Genomic DNA, 8917 nt, shown 5'->3' on the forward strand with positions numbered 1-8917 from the left:
TAGCCTAAGACCCAGCCCAGAGCAGGGCCTTGGGTATGTATTTCATTCATGCACACACATCTGAGTGCTGACTTTGTGCCAGGCTCTGTGCTAGGCACTGGAGATGCAATGTGTGGAAACAGGCCTGTTCTTAACTTCGTGGAGCATCCAGGCTGGTGGGAAAGTGAGAACTCCATGAAGCCATTGAAGTCACAGCCATGAAAGACTGCTGGGAAGAAGACAGGCCAGATGTGTGGGGAGAAGCCATATGAGGACTGACTGAGCCCAGGGAGATCAGGATGGTCTCCCTGAGGAGGTGTTATTGAGCTGAGTTGCTGGATGTCTAGTGACTGGCTGGTCAAACTGTGCTGTGCTGTGGGCGGGGTGGGGGGATAGAAAGAGGAATGCAATCATAAATGAGATCCCAGACAGGGACAGGTAGCCACAAAAGAAGCCATCACAGCTTGAGGTTGTGTTAACAGGTGTGGGAGTAAAGCTGAAGAAGCCTCGCTAAGGGCAACTGAGCCTTCACCTTGACCAGGCGGCTTGGCTCCTATGCTACGGGCAGGACTGCGAGGGGTCTGTGGGGAAAGAGCCAGTAAGTCCTTTCTGGAAAAGCAGGTGAGTGGGAGGGATCCTGAGGCTCAGAGTGGCAGGAGAGGTTGGGGGTCCAGCAAGGGGCTCTGGGGTGAGATGCCCATGTAGAGTCCCAGCTCCTTCATATTGGGCAAGTGACTTGACTTCTCATGACTCAGTTTACCCATCTGTTAAATAGAGATGTGAGGAGAATAATAGCTCCTACATCAAAGGATTGATTCAAAATTTAAATGAGTTAAGACATTAAAGCACTTGGAATGATGCCTGACACATAAAAGGAGTGCAATCAATGTTGAATGAAGGAATGTTAGTTATCATTTTTTCACCTTTATGAAAAATAGAATATTGAAGAAGGCTCTGAAGAAATGGCATGTGCTGCTTGGGGAGATAGCATGGGCTCTGTCCCCGTCACTGTAGAAACAGAACCTGGGCACCCACTTTTTGTAAGCTTGGCCCAACCTGATCTCAGAGCACCAAAAGGGCTGGGCCGGGTTAGGGGCTATAGTAGTTCCAAAGAAAAAGACAAAGATGACAGGTGGGGGCCTTGGAAGGTTGAGGGATGACACAAAATTATCCTGGGAACTCTGGCCTGGGTCCTAGGATTATCCCTCCCTGGGTACCACTGGCTTCCACAGTACTCAGCAAGTCCAGGGATGGAGGTCCAATGAACCCTTTCAGTGCTCAGTGACTGAGCTCCCCTTGCCATTTTTCTAGAAGCCAATCTAACTAAGTTCTTCCTCAACTTAAAATACTCCTGGTTTCTATTAGTACCAATCATCCAAAATTCCTCCTGGCTCCCTTTTTCTTTGCCCCTAGGTCTCTCAGCCACCATAGGCACTAGCTTCAAGGATCTCCTTGTTGTCACCTGAACACACCTTGCAACATGAGAGTTCATGGATGCAGCACTTCCCTGCACTTTGTATGCCTAATGTGTGCATTACCTCACTCAAACCTCATGGCAACCCTGTGACATGTGGGCTTTTATTATTCCCACTGGCCCTGGGCTCAGCAGAGAGGAAGTCTGCAAGGAATGGTCCACAGGATCCCAGGAAAGACCGATGGGGCTCAAAGCTGGGGTGATCATAGGAAAGCATGAGGCCTGGAACTGGCCAGTGACAGAAGGAAAGCCCAAGGAGCAAGCAAGAAGAGACTCCCAAGAGCAGGGGGAATGATGGTCTCCCATCCCTGGAAATACTTGACCTGAAGACAGCTGGTTGAATCATGGCAGGGAGTAGTGGCAATTATGGCCTGTTGATGGAGCAGATTCCAGAAGCAGGAAAATATGAACTTTGAGCAAATGGGGAGGGAACACCAGGAAGCTTTAGATGAAAGGACCATCCAGCTGAAGAGAAAGCTCTTGAATCACCTAGCATAGACAAGGGATGAGCTGGAAGAGCCTTCTGTCAAGGATTGTCAAGGTTCTGGAGAATTGGAGGTGGACTCAGCCTAGATCTCAGTTGGTTGTGTTTGATGCAGGGGAGAGTCCTGGACAGGAGACAGATTCTGGTTGTAGCCTACCACCAGCCTACTTGGGTGTTATGCAAGCTCCTTCCCCTCTCTGGGCTCAGTTTCCCTGTTCGCAAACTTGCAGTGACAGTGGATTGGACCACTTGGCCTGGAAGGGACCTCCCATCTTTGGCATTTTGAGCATCTTTGGGCCCAGGGCCCAGCTGGCCAGTGCCCCTCAGGCTTGGAGGTTGAATGCTGCTCCCCTGAGACCCAGTTTCAGGTGGGAAGAGCCCATGTGCCTAGTGTAGGGTCTGGGTGGGCCTGAAGTCTCCTAGATGACCAAGTTCTTAGCCCTGCATGAGCAAGGCCACCTTGGGCCTTGGAGACATGGCCTGCATGGACATGAGTGGAAGCAAGTACTGGTACTGACCCTGTGGTTTTCCTTCTTCTAATTCAATCCATCAGAGGCTATTCTCATAGGTCTGTGCCAAGTGCACCAGGGACTTACCATTGGAGGAATCCCATAGGCTCCAAGGTGTGTAAAACAGACCCCCAGGTCATCCTCAGGGTGGTCTGCATAGCTCATGGCTGAAGCAACCACTGTCTCCTTATAGTGCTCCTTAGCTCCAGGCTGGTGGGAGGAAAACACCCCAGAAGTGTCCTACAGACTGCCATAGAGGGATGCCACAGCCTGGAAAAATACCACATTTCAGAGAATCCCAGACTCACAGTTGGAGTGGGGGCCCCTTAGTCATCCGTCTTGGGTGATTGAGGCCTAGTACAGAGAATGGAGTGGTCCAAGCAATACGGCTGTTATGTAATAGATGTGGACTTTGAACCAGGTGCCTGGCTCACAGTGTAGTAATCTCTGTGTGCCTCTCAAAGGCTGGCTGCTGGGATCAAGATGCAGGGAAAGAGCCCAGGGCAAGAGGCCATGTTCTGGGAACGTGTTCTGGGAACTAGTTCTGGGAACTGACTTGCTGTGTGACCTTGGCAAATAGTGTCTCTCAGAAGGATGTCTCAGTTTCCCCTTCTGTGCATTAAAGGCTTGGCTCTGGCAATGGATACCCCTTGGAAGAGCTGTTCAGGATTTCAGGGCTAACTGCTCCAGAGCAGGAACCTTTCTCCTTTGCCAGACTTGGTGCTCACAGCCAGGCTGGGTCAGGTCCACCTCTGAGTCCTCAGCCCTGGTCCAGAGTAGGGGCCCAGAGATATCTGGGATCTGCACAGTACCTTGGGCATATAGAGTACTTCCCAGCTGTCTTCAGTGAGTTCTGGTCAAACACCGTTGTGGGTGCTACAAGAACAGTGCAGGCATCATCGAGATTGGACAGGGGAGTCCAAAGAGCTGGATCCACATGGCTCTGGGGAGCCTGGCCAGAGCCTACAGGCCATACATCCATCCAGAAACTAACTGGGGCTTGTAAACTGTCTGGAAAAGTTTTGCCCCAGAAAGTTCCAGAGAGCTGGTGAGCTGTAGAAAGCCTTCAATGGAAGCAGACGTTTGCCAAGTAGCAATCTGATTGGTTGGCCATAGAATCAATCCATGGGATCCCGAAGCTTGTCTGGAGTGGTCAACAATCAAGAAAGCCCACCTACGTCTAGACTATCCTGGGGAAGAAGAAGCAGTTGATGCCATGCTGGAAGAGGAGCTGTCTGGCGCTGCTGCTGGTACAGGGCAAGGGCCAGAGGCTGGCACATGGTGCCAGCTATTCTCAAGGTTAAGTAACACAGGATTGACTCTGGCTAGAATAGAAGTCTCCATCAGTGGGCTCTGGCTCGTCGCTCTCCAGGAACATGCCATGTGACCCTGGTCAAGTCACTAGTCTTCCCTGGGCCTCAGTTTCCTTTTCAGTTTAACGAGTAGGCTGGAGAAACTGGTCAGGAGCCTTCCAGCTAAGATCCTAAACCGACCCCAGGCTGAGCCCAAGGAGAAAAAGGCTAAGGCAGGAAGCTGGAGGGGGCGTGGGTCTCCAGGGACCCCGGGGTAGTGAAGTTCTCACCTGGTGTTTTCACTGTGGCCTTGTCCAGAGAGGATCCCCAAACGCGCTAGGCCTGGCATCTTGTGTCCTTCCAAGGCTCCTATGGAAGAAGAGTCTCTCTCCCCTGTTGGACGAAGGAAGAGTGGCACGAGGGGCAAGGCCAGGACCTCCTTTCTCCATGGTTGAAATTTCCCTAAAGTGAGTGGAGGGCGCTAGAATGGGGGTGGGGTATGTGGCGCGAGGGGCTTCCCGGGCCCAGGACCCGCGCAGGGCTCGCGGCTGGGGGCGGGGGCAGCTCCCGGCCTCTAGCGGAGCCGCCACTCCGCCGGTTGCCTTTAAAAGGCGCCAGCGCGCACGCATCAGCAGAAGGGCTGCGGCTCTCTTCCAAAATAGGCAAGAATTGGGAGGCCGCGGGAGACAAACTGCTACCAGCGCAGACGTCACCCGGGGCCTCCCTCCCCCCCACCCCCGCCTGCATCACGTCTCCATGGCAACGGCGTACCGCGGCCGCAGATGAATGAGCTAGAGCTAGGAGAGGACGAGCGCGCAAACGCTCGCTCTTTCAGCACCAGGCTACCCTTGGGGAAGGAGATGCAGACCCGGCGCTAGGAGGAAGGGGGCGCCCTCATATTCAAAAAGACTCCAAAACCCATTCATTACCAAAAGAACCTTTTGTGTCCCGAAAATCCGGAAGCTACGTGGTCCAGAGACCCTCGATCCTTTGATCCAGGGCTTCTCAGGCCTCAGGGTTCCCCTTTTGCCCCCCATTTCCCCTCCCATTCCTCAGGTCTCTGCTCCCCAAACTGCGGAAAAATCAAACATCATTGTGGCTTAGCGCCACCGCGTGGCCAGTGGTGGCGCTGCGTCAGGCGTGCTCGTGACCGGGGTCCCGCCGTCTATGTCGTCCTCTGGTGTTTGCTAGTGGGAAGAGCCTAAAAGATCTCAACAGTCTTCTCAAAAAGGACTCTAATTAACAAGGCATCATTGAAACATTAGTAGGTAACGTTTAGTGACTGCTCTCGATGTGTCTAAACTGCTAAGCGTTTCATTTGAGTCTCACATCAACTCTGCAATTCAGATGATGATGATGGCAGGTGAAAATAACAGACTGAGAGAAGACTCCACCTGCCTAAGATCCCACAAGTGTAAGGGGCAGAACTGCCACCTGAACTTATGACTGTGAATAGCAACTGTGACCCCCTCACTTCCAAATCCATGGTCTCTATCGATCCACCCCAGAGTCTCTTGTGGTAAGCAAGACAACACTTATTAAAATAATTCTCATTTTACAGATAAGGAGACTGACACCCAGAGAAGTGAAATGTTTTGCCCCAAGTTTCAGCAGCTATGGATAGAGTCCAGGTCTCTAGGCCCCTAACCTAGGGATTTTTAGGCAGATAGATAACAGGGAATCCAGCACACCCCTTTGAGACTTTGCCCCTTAGTAACAGACTGAGAAGACAATTCATCCAGGGCTACTCCTCCATTAGCAAATGCTCACGGACAGGAGAAGAGCAGGGACATTCCCTCACCTCCCAGAATTTTAAGAGTTCTTAGGAGCTAGATGCTGCTTATCTGATCCACATACATTTAAAAATGTAAACTGTGAGATACCTGGGTGGCTCAGTGGTTGAGTGTCTGCCTTTGGCTCAGGGCGTGATCCGGATCCCAGCTCCCTGCATGGAGCCCGCTTCTCCCTCTGCCTGTGTCTCTGCCCCCCTCTCTCTCTCTTTGTGTCTCTCATGAATAAATAAATAAATAAAATCTTTTTAAAAATGTAAACTGTGCACTGAATTTTAGTGTCATCTTCTAAGTCTTCCTACTTATGCAGGGCCATTTGTACTTATCTAGTATTGGGCTGAGAAAACGCTTCCTGGCTTCAGCTTGCTGCTCTGAAATTGACTTGCCCTATTTTCCAGTGAATAACTGTTCTCAGGTCTATTGCCTTCTTGTTTTTCCTGCAGAGATGCTGACTCCCTGCCAGGCTCTGGGGGCTGTTGTTAGTTTGTTCTTACTGGTTTGTGTTTTGGAGCTCACGGATATACCTTGTTATCTAGTTTTGTTGCAAAGCTTTGACCATGGGATTTTATTTTATTATATAGTTGCTTTGTTTTAAGTGGAGTTTTTTTTTTACTTATTTAATCCATTTATTATATTCAGTTTACTTAAGTGGAGTTTTAAAACCTGTGCTTCCACTGCTGCTGCCTTCCCGGTTATTCTTAGCTAGCTCACTTGGGGATGCCAAGGGTTTAAGTGTAAACCATTAAAGGGAATCCAAGGGGCTGGTAGTCACACTTCCGTAAATCTTCAGTCCAAAGGCAATACTGCCAGTGTGGTTTATATCTTTCAGGAATTTACAGTGAACCATCAGCAATGGGCATGTTGTCCCCATTTTGGTGACTTGCTGGATTCTGGACTTCCAGGGCCCATTAATGGCTTTTCTGTCCCCATTCAAGGGGCACCAACTCAGACAACATCTTTCCTTCATCCTGGATGGTTGTGTTATTACCCATGAGCTTGTTAACAGAATTTGCTGTCATTATGGCAATCCTGAAAGGGCTAGAGAAAGCCATGCAGAGATTAGCTTAACCTAGATTTACCCAGATGTGTCCCCAGATAGCTTCTCCTAAATGCTTTTCTACCATTTCCTCCAGTAGGAAATGCTGGAGGGTATTGAGGTGTTCCCTCTTTTTGACCCCAATGTTTATCTCTCAGAGTACATTTACAGTTGCCCACATAGACCCATTATGCCTCCTGACATGAATGTCCTCTGGAACAGCCAGTAACTCCAGGAAGTCTATAAGGTTGAGACAATTTGGAACCAGTTGGTAAATTCCTTATGTACTCACCATTCCACCACTGAATTATAACCATCCATGTGTAATTTCTTATCTGCCCCATATCTGCCCCCAGGTGGCTCTCAGGGGTGTGCCCCACGCCCAAGGTTTTAGTATCATACCAGTGGGTGTGGGATGTGCCCTCTCAGTTGGTTTTCCATAACTGTTCAGCTCTGATTCCTACCAGGAAGAGCCAAGAACCATTTCATGAGCATTTTCAATTGGAACCATATCTAGTAAATTCTTATAAACCAAGCATATCCATGTGGTAAACATAGGCTACTGGTTGAAGATAAATTTTCCACATTATCCCACGGTACTGAGGCCCATCTTTGTGACATGGTATCCATTCAGATTTGTTAATTCTTGAGGTTCTGTATCAGTTAGCTATTGCTTTATGACAACCTCAAAATACAATAACTTAAAACACTGCAAATTGTATTATTCATTCAAGTCTATCGATCATCTGGGCAGTTCTTATTTTAGATGTATTTAGTTAATATTTTGTGGTCAGATTTAAGTTAGGTAGGCAACTCTATTGATCTTGTATAGGATGTTTCACATATTTTGGGATCAACTGGCTATAGACTGGTCTAGCATAATTTCAAGTGGGACCATTGGGCTCTCCTATACACTGTCTCTCATCCTCCAGCAGCCTAGCCTGGGCTTGCCCACATGGAGATGGCAGGGTTCCTAGAGAGAGGTGGCATACAAAGTCCTTTGAGGCCAAGGCATAGAACATGTGAAGGTAGGGCAAGTCAATTTCAGAAAGTGGCACTGTGCCACTTTCTCCACATTATACTTGGCCAAGCCAGTCATAAGTTCAAGCCAGAGTCAGAGTGAAAGCAGACTACAAAGTTATAGAGAGGCCAACAATTGGGGACATGAATGCAATTACCTTCCACAGACACCATAAGTTTCCCCATGACAGCCAATTATGGTGACAGTGAATTATGCCTGCTTAAACTTTGATTTATAATAGGACTATTGTTCTATATTACATTGCTAGCATTAACATTTACCAGTATATTTTAAACAGGTTCTGAATTTATTAGGCTTCACAGACACCATTCCATAAATAGAAAAATTTGAATCCATAGAACTATTCTATTCATTAACTATTCATTAGCTAGACTGTCACTCCAGGCAACTCACCATCATCCATTTATCCTGCGATAAGCTGCAAGTGAAATAAAACATACCCAAAGTGGCCTAAAATAATGAAATGTATTAACTCACAAACAAGGAAATCAGAGGAAGGGCAGTTAACTTAGAGTTCCAAGGATATCACCAAGGACCCAGGATCAACCCATTTCTCTGTTCTGTCAGATTCAGTATGTGATACATCCTTTGAAAGGAAGAAATTGACTTTAGTGGTTCCAAGCAGTATATTCAGATATAACAACATCCAGAGGAGAAAGAGAGAACAGGTCCTTCTAGTCCTGGATCTTTTTCTTAGAAGAGAGGGAACTCCCTCCCCCCCAACAAAAAATCTCTGGTACTGGATATTTTCCATTTGCACTTCCAGACCCACTTGCCATCTTCTTGAGCTTGCTTCAAGTGCAGGGAGGGTGATCTCTAAGATGGCATCAATGGGTACCTCTGCCCATTTGTTGCCAGGTGATGTGGCCAACAGGAATCATTGGCAAGGAAATAGAAGGATGGAGGAGAGTGAAGTTGAGGTTTTAAAATTTCCTAGCTCCATCTCTGCTGAGTGACCGTGGGCTGGTGGCATTTCTTCATCAAAGACTAAAACCCTGGGACGCCTGGGTGGCTCATTTGGATAAGCATCTGCCTTTGGCTCAGGTCATGATCCCAAGGTCCTGGAATTGAGCCCTGCATCTTTCTTTTTGCTCAATGGGGAGTCTGCTTCTCCCTCTCCCTGTGCCCCTTCCCCTGCTCATGTTCTCTCTCTGTCTCTCTGTCTCTCAAAAACAAAACAAAACAAAACAAACAAAACCCAAAACAAAACAAAAAAACCTGAAGCCCCTGTCAGGCACTTCTCTCCATGCAACCTCCCTCTCTAGGCTCAGGTTGATGTGTGATGGTCCTCTGCTGCTACTAGTCTGACCC

This window comes from Canis lupus, chromosome 18 (genome assembly GCF_011100685.1).
Source record: "Canis lupus familiaris isolate Mischka breed German Shepherd chromosome 18, alternate assembly UU_Cfam_GSD_1.0, whole genome shotgun sequence".
Taxonomy (NCBI): domain Eukaryota; kingdom Metazoa; phylum Chordata; class Mammalia; order Carnivora; family Canidae; genus Canis; species Canis lupus.